Here is a 10,741-nt window from a genome sequence, read left to right as displayed (position 1 = left end):
TTAATGGCTTTCATTATCAGTGAGATAGGGGAGAAACAGGAGGAACGCAATGATGAAGATTACTGTCTCTACCAGCGTTTTAAATCCTCCTAAATTAGAGAACCACCCTCCTGGAAGGTTTGTGGGGTCCCATCCCTTCCAGGTTTGGACTGGTACATGGGCTACTTTTCTGATGTTTGAGGCAATCTCTAGAACCGCTTTTCTGTTATAGTCTATGTTAAGACAACAGTTGGAGATTTTAAACTTACCACAGACCCCACCCTCTTCTGCTAATAAGTAGTCTAGTGCTAGCCTGTTTTGATAAATTGTCTTGTGCATTTGGTTTTGTTGTTGTGCAAGCATTTCCAGGGCTGAGGCAGTTTGGTTGGTGATTATCTCTAGAACAGCCTGTAGTATAATTATTCTGTTTAGCCTATATATGGGAGTGTGATAACCCCATGAACCATCCTCAGCCCAAGTGGCAGGGCCATAATATTCAATGATCCATTGTGGAGGCCACTTGTCCTCTTGCCATCTTTGGCTTCCTCCTACCTTTAAGGATTGTTTTTCTCTGTTCAGGTTATCATATACAGGGACTCCAAGGGTGTTGCCCACCTGCTTTGGAAGTAAAAAGAATCCAGGTTTAACTATGCCTAGGAAGCAAGTACCTTGCCAGTGATAAAGTAGCCATGAGTAAGCCTGGGTTCCACATATCCAAAAGAATCCTTCAGGGGCAATCCATTGTAGGCTGGTGTTCATAGGATTGTCCCATAGCGCACTTAGGCAGGGGTATGCAGCATAAGGGTTAGTGGTGTTTGTACAGTACTAGGCCTTTTTTTACAAGACACAATTGAGGTAGCTTAAGTTAGAAGGAGACCAGGCTCCTTGGGGTAACCTTGGCCACCACTCTGCTGTGGAGGCGTTGACTGTTAGGGTTTGGTGACAGGGGCTTTCACCTACAGTGTGATGGGTTTCATCAGTCCACTTGTGGAATATGCACACTGCCCCTCTTACTGGGTTGATAAGTGTCTAGGACTGTGGGTGTTCCTGAGGACTGAAAGTGAGGCTGGGGTTTTAGGATGCCAATAACAAAGGGGGAATGTCTATCCCATACCACAGCCACTGTTCACTCATACGAGCTCCCTTGCATACCCAGCAATTGGACACATTCATGGTAAGTGTGATGCTTTCTCCTAGATCTACAGTTTTTTCCTGACTTGGGAAGGGATACATCTGCTTTTAGTTTTGTGTAAAAGCATGGAAATACCATGGGTGATTTTGGGTGGGTGGTGGGGGGAGTTGTTTGTTTTGGCTTTTGCTTTGGCTACAATCTGTTCTCACTTTATGTCCTCTAGCACTTGAGTATTTACTCCCCATTGTCCAATTTTGGTGAAGCAAAGCCACTGCTTACCTTTTGGACATATAGCCCCATTACGACTGCCAGATACTTCTGGATTTTTTACTTTACAATAACCTTTCCCTGATTCAACACATTCCTCAATTAAATTTCCATAACAGAATTTTTCTATATGAGTATGGTAAGTAAAGGATTGTTGCATTTTTCCTCTACAGTGGAAAGACTGATAACACTCACAGCAGCTCAGAGGGGCTGCTGTGGACAGCAGGGCAGCTACTGACAATATTAGGATTTTGATGAGAGGTATTCCTGTATTAAGACTTTTGGTTGGAAGTGAGGTACAGCAGGCAGTTAGGTAGATATAGGCCAATTTCTAAAAGCAAGTGATTAGTCTTCCTCGTCTTTTGGCTCTAAGAAAGAAACAATTTGGTGAATTTAAGCATGGTAGGAGAAATTGGCCAGGATGACCACTTTGCTGTTAACATTTTGGAGGAAGAAGTAGCCTTGGGGGTGAGATTGACCCTGGTGCGATGGATCCAGTGAGGGAGTTCTTGGACTCTCACTGCAGTTGGCATGCTGAGTGTCACAGTGTAATCAGCCTGTCCACTTCAGTTGTAGCTTTTTGTGAGGGTCAGGTTGGCAAAGAAATACCTCTGTGCCTGCAAGACAGTTATGTTGAGAGGACAAGGAGGTGTCAACAGGGAGAGACATGACCTCATTTGCAGCTTCACGAATGAAAGATCATGTCTGGATTAAGAAGGGGAGGATTACCCGGGCAAGATTTGCAAGTAGACTTCACTCACATGCTGCCCTATAAATGGCTCTGCTATCTTCTAGTCTTTGTTTGTACTTTCTCCAGGTGGGTAGAAGCATTCCCAACAACTTCAGAAGGTGCAAATGTCATCACAGAAACTCTCATCATACATATAATTACCCACCAGGCCCTGGGCTTGGTGGATATCAAAAGGCGGCAGCCAGAGGGAACCCTGAGGTCACACTGAATGGCAGATAGAGCAGGACTGAGTAATTTCTCAAATACGGCTGGAAAGGTGAGGACAAGTGAGAATAGGGCAGAGAAGTTGCAAGAGAGGTTTGTAACCAACATGGAAAGAGTTGTGGAGGGTTTGGAGGATAGGGATTATTTGAGAGTAAGGAAGAATGAAACGCCCTTCCTTGACATACCGTGGCCCTTGCTTTTGAAGGTTTTGGGCTTGGAAGTCCTCCTTTTCTTCTGAGGAGTAAAGAGGAGAGAACAAGGACAGGGACAGAAACTGGCCTTACACAGGTTGTAGGGCTACTTGTTTGGCTACCTTATCTGCTAGAGCATTTCCAGCCAATATAGGATTGTCTGGGGTTTGGTGGCCCCTGCAATGAGTGATGGCAACTTTGCAGGAGTCTGGCAGCTTGAAGGAGTTTGCTGATGAGAGAGCCATTTATGACAGGAGTGTTTTTTGCAGTTAGGAAACCCCATTCTTTCCAGATGGACGAGTGTGAGTGCACTATATGGAACACATAATGAGAATCTGAATATATGTTAATTTGTTGTCCACCTGCTAGAGTGAGTGCTTGAGTGAGGGTGATGAGTTCAGTTTTTTGGGAGGTGGTTCCTAGGGGGAGGAGACTGGCTTCAATATTGTGTGGGGCGTAACACTATAGCATAGCCAGCATGTTGGCATCCTTGATATAGGAAGGAGCTGCCATCTACAAACCAAGTAAAGGAGGCATCTGAAAGGGGTTGGTCTGTTAGGTTTGGAAAAGGTCTAAGAAAGGTTTGAACAGTGTCTACACAGAAGTGTGCAGGGTCTTGGGAGGCAGTAGCTTCAGGTAAGAGCATGGCCAGTTTAAACAGGAGCTGGTTAGCACAGTGATTTGGGGAGTTTCTATGAATAAAGCATACAGTTGGAGGAGCCATGGGGCAGAGATGAGACTTAGTACACTGCGGTGAGCTAGCATGTCTTTGATGTTATGGGTTGAATAAACTGTTAGGTTGGCATGAAGAGATAGTTTTAGGCTTTCAAGGGTGAGGACAGCATCTGCTGCCAGTGTTTGGAGGCAAGCAGGCAATCTGAGAACTGTGGTTTCAAGCTGTTTGGATAGGTAGTTGATAACCTGGAGGGTAGGTCCCTTAGACTGGGTTAGGACACCTAGTGCAACTCCACATCATTCATCGATATAGAAGGAGAAATGTTTGGTGAGGTCTGGGGGAGTAGGTGATAACCTGGAGAGTAGGTCCCTTATACTGGGTTAGAACACCTAGTGCAACTCCACGTCATTTATCAGTATAGAAGGAGAAAGGTTTGGTGAGGTCTGGGGGAGTGAGGATGGGGGCTGAGATGAGAGGCTTTTGGAGTAGACAGAAAGGTTGGGTAATAGGCTGTGCAGGGTTTAAAGGTTCATGGAAAGGGCTTTTAGCAGCTTGGTATAACGGTTTGGCAAGTAGAGTGAAGGAGGGAACCCAAAGCCTAAAATATCCCACTAATCCTTAAAAAGAGAGAATTTCTTCCTTAGTTTGCAGAGGTGGGAGGGACTGGAGGAGGGATATGCAGTCAGTTTTGAGCTCTTGGGTTTGCAGGGTAAAGGCTAGGCCTAGGTAGATGACTGAGGGAGTGCATATTTGTGCTTTTTAAGGGGAGATCTGATACGCCTGCTGTGCCAGGAAGTTTAAAAGAGAGAGAGTATGGGTGTTGCAATCTTTGAGAGAGGCTACATAGGAGCAGATCATCAACATATTGAAGGGGAGTGGATGGTTTTAGGGATAAGGGACAGAGGTTGTAAGCAAGGGCCTGTCCAAAAAGGTAGGGACTGTCTCTAAAACCTTGAGGTGGTATGCACCAGGTGAGCTGATGTGAAAGGTGGGTGTAGGGGTCTTCCCACGTAAAGGCAAAGAAGTCTTGAGAATCGGGGTGCAAAGGAATTGTAAAAAAAAGTATCCTTTAGGTCTAGGACAGAAAAATGGGTGGTATACTGGAGGGAATTGTGGAAAGTAAAGTGTATGGGTTAGGAACTACTGGACATACTGGGAGTACAGCTTGGTTAATGAGCCTGAGGTCCTAGATTAAGTGATAAGTTCCATCTGGCTTCTTAACAGTTAGAATTGGTGTGTTAAAAGGGGAGTTTGTTGGGCAGAATAGGTGACTGGAAGGAGGTGAAAATGATAGGCTTTAGGCCTACAAGAGCTGCTTGGGTGATTGGATACTGCTTCTGTGAAAGGAACTGGGTGGGGTTTTTAAGGGTAATGAGGATGGGGGTGTGGTGTTTTGCAACTGAGGGTGTGGAAGTATCCCAAACAGCAGGGTTAACTACGGATAGGGGATAAGCAAAGGTTGCATATTTCAGGGTGGGAGGTTGGAGGAGTAGAAGAAAGCTAGAAGCACTGGAGGGGTCTGGGTGGATGTGTTGGGTACCATGGGGAATGTGGAAGTGGAGAGTAGTATGGAGTTTTGAAAGGATGTCTCTGCCTAGGAGTGGAGTTGGGCATGAGGGCAGGACTAAGAAAGAGTGAGTGAAGGAAAAGGTGTGAAGGGAGCAGAAGAGTGGAGGGGTGGCTCAGGGTTTGGAGACTTGTCCATCAATACCCACAACAGAGACTTTGGAGGACTGGGTGGGTCCTGAAAAATTAGGTAAAGCAGAGTAGGTTGCCCTGGTATCAATTAAAAGATATATTGGCCTACCTGCCACCATCAGGGTTACCCTTGGCTTGGATGAAGAGATTGTAGTTGCCAGGGCATCCATTCCAGGGCACCATCAGTCTTCAGTGGCAAGGCCAATGAGATCCAAGTAGAAGGTTTTGGCCAGCTCAGGAAGAGATGGGGGTGGTCCTTGCAGAGGTCACTCACAGTATGACTTCCAGTGGGTCCTCCACAGGTGGGACATGGCCTGATGGGCTTACCTGGGTTAGGTCATTGTCTGGACCATTGGCCTTCATTGCTGCACTTGAAACAGGTGCCAGGTGGAGGTGGATTACTAGGAGGCTTCCATGTGGAGCTGTGGCCCCGTGGGCCTGCAGGGCCCCTGATGGCAGAGGCAAGCATTTGAAATTCTGCCTGTTTTTGCCTTTTATCTTCCTCCTCATGATTGTTAAAGACTTTGAATGCTAAATTAAGAAGGTCTCGTTGTGTGGTTTGAGGGCTGTCATCAAGCTTCTGAAGCTTGCACTGGATATCAAGGGTGGATTGGGAGATGAATCAAACATTTAAGATAGTGGTTCCTTCTAGGCTGGCTGGGTCTAGGTTGGTATATTTTCTCATAGCTTCAGTGAAACGAGAGAGAAAAAGGGCTGGGTTTTCATCAGGACCTTGGGTGATTTCTGAAAGTTTTCATAGTTTACCACTTTATGGGCACCCTTTTTGAGTCCTGCAAGGAGATACACAATCATGTCTCGATAGCAGTGTCCAGGGGCTCCATCTTGATAACTCCAGTGGGGGTCCTGGCTTTGGACTGCCTCTGTGCCAGTAGGCTGGGTAGGAGCCTGGTGAGGAATTGTATCAGCATGTGCCTGAGCTAAGGTCCAGATACGGTCCCAGTCTTCTGGGGTGAGGGTGGAAGACAGGATAATGTAGAGGTCATGCCAAGGTAGTTCATAAGACTGGGTGAAGTACTGAAACTCTCTAATATAAGAGGTAGGATCTTCTGGATATGAACTGAGTCTTTTGTTAATTTGAGAGAGATCAGCGAGGGAGAAAGGAACACGAACTCTAACAATACCTTCAGTTCCTGCTACTTCCCAAAGGGGGCACTCTAGCACAGGTGCTGAAGTAAGGGTGGAGCATGGGTCAAAGAAGGCACCCGAGTGAGTATGGACGGGAGAGAAGGAAGAACCTGGAAGTGGTTTCTGTTGAGGGTTTGAAGGGGGAAGGGGGGTTCAGTTAATAAGCAGTGGAGAATAGACAGGGGTTTAAGGTGGCGGGATGGGTTTATAGGCCTCAGGAGAGGGCAATGAGGGAGGAGAATGGGTACAGGCAGTGCTAGAATTGTCCTGAGGAGAGAACAGTGTAGGAAAAGAAGTGGATACTCTTGGAGGCGGTGCTGGATGGGAAGATGGCAGCTGGGAAGGTGGTGGCTGAGGAGATGGCTGCTGGGAAGATGACAGCTGAGAAGAAAAAGAGAAGGCTTGGGGGATTAAAGAAGATGGTTGAGAGGGAGAGGTAGGGGCTGGGAGGGGTGCACAGCAGTCTGCTGGATCAAACGACGAAAAAGAGGTAGGGTCGGGAGGAGAAAGGCGATCAGGGTGGCGATAATGGAGAAGGAGGATTTGAATAGGTGAGCAAGAATTGCAGAGGTCAGGTTGTAATTTGAGTGTGAAAAAGGCCTGGACATAAGGAATTTCTCCCTGTTTTTCCAGTTGCTTAAGTCAATTAAAATTTTAAAGTTGAATGTTCCATTTGCGGGCCATTTGGACCCATTATCAAATTCGTACTGTGGCCAAACTGAATTGCCATATAAAAGACAGGTCACTTGGGGCGGATATCTTACCCGAGGCCTAAAGTTTGCAGGTTTTTTATGAGGCAGCCTAGAGGGCTGTCCTTTGGAATGGAAGACAGGGAATTTCCCATAACAAAGGGTACGCTGGGGAGAACAAGGAAAAGGAGACCGTCCTGGATGGCCTCAGGGAGATGATAAAAGGAGCAGTCCTCACTGCTGCCTTTTTCATTCCTAGAACAGGATCAAATGGCTTAGAGGCATCCCCCTAAGACCAGATGATCAGCGAGTGCTTCAAACAAGCCGGAGACTTCTTGGACCAATGCTGGATTTTTGGACCAGAGAAACCAAAAGAGGCTGTGAGGATTTATCTCTGTTATCCAGACTCCCAGGAAACTTACCAGTAGGTGAGATCAGTGACCAATGTGCATGCACAGAGAGGTGACTGGAGGCTGAGGAGCTTCCTTTGTCCAGCTGCTGTGGCCTGTTCTCCGGGGTGGAGGGGTAGGTCCGCAGGGGACATGCACCAGAGCCCGTCTCAGGTTTCAGCACCTGATGCAAGACTCTTGTATTGGTTTGAACCCCGAGAACGCACCAACAAACAACACAAGGTGGTGTGGAACAACACACTGTTTTAATGAGCGCCTGGGTGCAGATGGGCTGAGGCCTAAAATCGCATTAGCCCCAAGTGAGAAGGGGGCATGGGTTTTATAGTCTCCTATAAACAGGAAGTGTCTCAGTCTGATATAACTGCTACATGTTACTGAGACGGCCTCTCTCTCTCGATCTCCAGTGGGTATGTGTCTTCCAGCCAGCTCTCTTCCTGCTTTTGCTATCTTGATGATGCACACTGCTGGTGCAAGTAGCCTTGCACCTTGGGACTGGGCCTAAGGAGGGAGGAGTTATTCATTCCCCCGAACTTTCAGGCCCTGGGGGAGAATCTTTCATTTTCTTTATAAATTACCCAGCCTCAGGTATTTCTTCATAGCAGCATGAGAATAAACTAATACAGTAAATTGGTACCGGGAGTAGTGGGGTGCTGCTGTAAAGATACTCGAAAATGTGGAAGTGACTTTGGAAGTAGGTAACAGGCAGAGGTTGGAATAGTTTGGAGGGCTCAGAAGAATACAGAAAAATGTGGGAAAGTTTGAAACATCCCAGAGACTTAGAGGGCTCAGAAGACAAGAAGATGTGGGAAAGTTTGGAACTTCCTGGAGATTTGTTGATTGAATGGCTTTGACCAAAATGCTGATAATATGAACAATAAAGTCTAGGGTGAGGTAGTCTCAGATGGAGATGAGAAACTTGTTGGGAACTGGAATAAAGGTGATTTTTGCTATGCTTTAGCAAAGAGACTGGCAGCATATTGCCCCTGCCCTAAAGATCTGTTGAACTTCGAACTTGAGAGAGATTTAGGGTATCAGGTGGAAGAAATTTCTAAGTAGCAAAGTGTTCAAGAGGAAGCAGAGCATAAAAATTCAAAAAATTTGCAGCCTGATGATGCACTAGAAAAGAAAGACCCATTTTCTGAGGATAAATACAAACCCACTGCAGAAATTTGCATAAGTAACAAGGAACAGAATGTTAATCACCAAGACCATGGGGAAAATGTCTCTAGGGCATGTCAGAGACCTTCATGGCATCCTCTCCCATCAAGACTCAGAGGCTTAGGCAGGAAAAATTGTTTCCTGGGCCAGGCCCAAGGCCCCCTGTGCTGTGGGGCCTTAGGATATAGTGCCCTGAGTTCCAGCTGTTTCAGTTCCAACTTTGGTTAAAGGGGGCCAAAGTACAGCTCAGACTATTGCTTCAAAGGGTGAAAGCCCCAAAATGTGGTGGCTTCTACATGGTGTTGAGTCTGTGAGTGCACAGAAGACAAGAAGAGAGGTTTGGGAACCTCCACCTAGATTTCAGAGGACGTGTGGAAATGACTGGATGTTCAGGCAGAATTTTTCTGCAGGAGCAGGACCCTCATGGAGATCCTCTGCTAGGGCAGTGTGGTAGGAAAATATGGGGTTGGAGTCCCCACTCAGAGTTCTCACTGGGGTACTGCCTACTGAAACTGTGAGAAGAGGGCCACCATTCTCCAGACCCCAAAATCGTAGATCCACTGACATCTTGCACCGTGTGCCTGGAAAATCTGCAGGCATTCAATGCCAGCCCATGAAAGCAGCCAAAGTGGGGCTGTATCTTGCAAAACCACAGAGGCGGAGCTGCCCAAAGCTGTGGGAACCCACCTATTGCATCAGCATGACCTGATGTGAGACATGGAATCAAAGGAGGTCATGTTGGAACTTTAAAGTTTAATGACTGTCCTAGTGGATTTCAGACTTGCACAGGGCCTGTAGCCCCTTTGTGTTGGCCGGTTTCTCCCATTTGGAATATGTATATTTACCCAAGGCCTGTACCCCTATTGTATCTAGGAAGTAACTAACTTGCTTTTTAACAAACAGGCTCATAGGCAGAAAGGACTTGCCTTGTCTCGCATGAGACTTTGGACTTGGACTTTTGAGTTAATACTGGAATAAGTTATGACTTTGGGGGACTGCTGGAAAGGCATGATTGCATTTTGAAATGTGAGGACATGAAACTTGGGAGGGGCCAGGGGCGGAATGACATGGTTTGGCTCCGTGTCCCCACCCAAACCTCACCTTGAATTGTAATAATTCCCACATGTCAAGGGCGGGACTAGGTGGAGTTAATTGGATCATGGGGGTGGTTTTCCCCATTCTGTTCTCATGATAATGAGTGACTTCTCACAGGTCTGATGGTTTTTTAAGGGGCTTCCCCCTTCACACCACACTCGTTCTCTCTCCTGCTGCCCTGTCAAAATGTGCCTTCTGCCATTATTGTAAGTTTCATGAGGCCTCCCCAGCCATACAAAACTGTGAGTGAATTTAATCTCTTTTCTTTATAAATTAATTTATAAATTCTTCATAGTAGCATGAGAATGGACTAACACCAGGTCAATGAAAAAACTAAAATAAACTAAAGAGTTTCTTGAGACAAACAAAAATGGAAACACAGCATACCCAGATATAGAAAATACAGCAAAAGCACCACTAAGGAAGTTTATTGTAATACACGCCTACATCATAAAAGAAGAAAGGTCTCAAATAACCAATTGTTGCATCTAAAGCCAATAGAAAAACAAGAACAGACTAAGCCCAAAATTAGGAGCAGGAGGGAAATAATAAAGATCACCACAGAGATAAATGAAATAGAGACTATGAGAACAACAGAAAAGATCAACAAAATTAAGAATTGGATTTTGAAAAAGATAAACAAAATTGACAAATCTTTGGCTAAACTAATTAAGAAAAAAAGGAAGACAAATAAAATTAGAACTGAAAAAAGACATTACAACTGATACAACAGAAATGCAAAGGATCATAAGAGACATTTATGAACAATTATATGTAAACAAATTAGAAAACCTAAAATAGAAAAATTTATTGATACACACAACCTACCAAGACTAAAATATGAAGAAATATTTTAACAGATCAACAATGAGTAAGGATATTAAAACAGTAATTTTTTAAAGTTTCCCATCAAAGAAAAGCCCAGGACATAGTTGTTTTACTGCTGTATTCTATCAAACACTTAAGGAAATAATACCAATTCTTCTCAAACTCTTCTAAAATATTAAACAGGAGAGAATAGTTTCAAACTAATTATTAAGAGGTCAGCCTCACCTTCACAACAAAGCCAAACAAAGATGTTATAACAAAGAAGACTATGCTCCAATGTCCCTAATAAACATAAATGTAAAAATCATCAACAAAATACTAACAAACCAAATTCAACAGCACAGATAAAGTTTATTCATGGCCAGGTGTGGTGGCTCACACTTGTAATCCCAGCACTTTGAGAGGTTGAGATAGGAGAACCACTTGAGCCCGTGAAGCTGAGGCTTAATGAGCCATGATAGTTGAGGCTGCAATGAGCCATTATTGCACCACTCCATTCCACCCTGGGCAACAGAGC

General features: G+C 45.2%; 2 pseudogenes; both read right to left on the bottom strand.

Annotated features, from left to right (window-relative positions):
• Positions 1-1,218: 1,218 nt before the first annotated feature.
• On the bottom strand, positions 1,219-1,709 carry LOC116479578 (suppressyn-like; annotated as a pseudogene).
• Positions 1,710-1,723: 14 nt separating this feature from the next.
• On the bottom strand, positions 1,724-8,868 carry LOC131380848 (uncharacterized; annotated as a pseudogene).
• Between the last annotated feature and the right edge of the window lie 1,873 nt (positions 8,869-10,741).

This window comes from Hylobates moloch, unplaced genomic scaffold (genome assembly GCF_009828535.3).
Source record: "Hylobates moloch isolate HMO894 unplaced genomic scaffold, HMol_V3 SCAFFOLD_12, whole genome shotgun sequence".
NCBI classification, from domain to species: Eukaryota; Metazoa; Chordata; class Mammalia; order Primates; family Hylobatidae; genus Hylobates; species Hylobates moloch.
The sequence above is the reverse complement of the archived record's forward strand: the minus strand, read 5'-3'. Positions and strand labels throughout refer to the sequence as shown.